Below are 346 nucleotides of genomic sequence, written 5' to 3'. Positions count from 1 at the left end.
CTCCAGTGAATCTCTATTTCCAAGCCATTCAACTGAGTTGACTCCACACTCATGGTGACCGCTGGCGGATTAGGCACACAGGCATTTAACATTGGCCGAAACAGGCGGAAGACAGGCGATCGTCACCTCCTCGTCGAGGCGGGGACAGGGAGATCCCTTGACCTGGCCAGGTGCGCCTGATCTGCCATGCATTGGAAGCAAGGCGACCGTCACCGCTCGTTGCAGGCCGGGGACATGGGAATCCCGTTGACTGGCCAAGGTGCGGGCTGACCGCCATGACATAGGAAGCAGGGCGCGGTCACCGCTCGTTGAGCGCCGGGACGGGATCACTTGACCTCGGCAGGTG

The sequence above is a fragment of the Priapulus caudatus genome, unplaced genomic scaffold (assembly GCF_000485595.1).
Source record: "Priapulus caudatus unplaced genomic scaffold, Priapulus_caudatus-5.0.1 Scaffold51, whole genome shotgun sequence".
NCBI classification, from domain to species: domain Eukaryota; kingdom Metazoa; phylum Priapulida; class Priapulimorpha; order Priapulimorphida; family Priapulidae; genus Priapulus; species Priapulus caudatus.
This window is presented reverse-complemented; position numbering follows the sequence as displayed.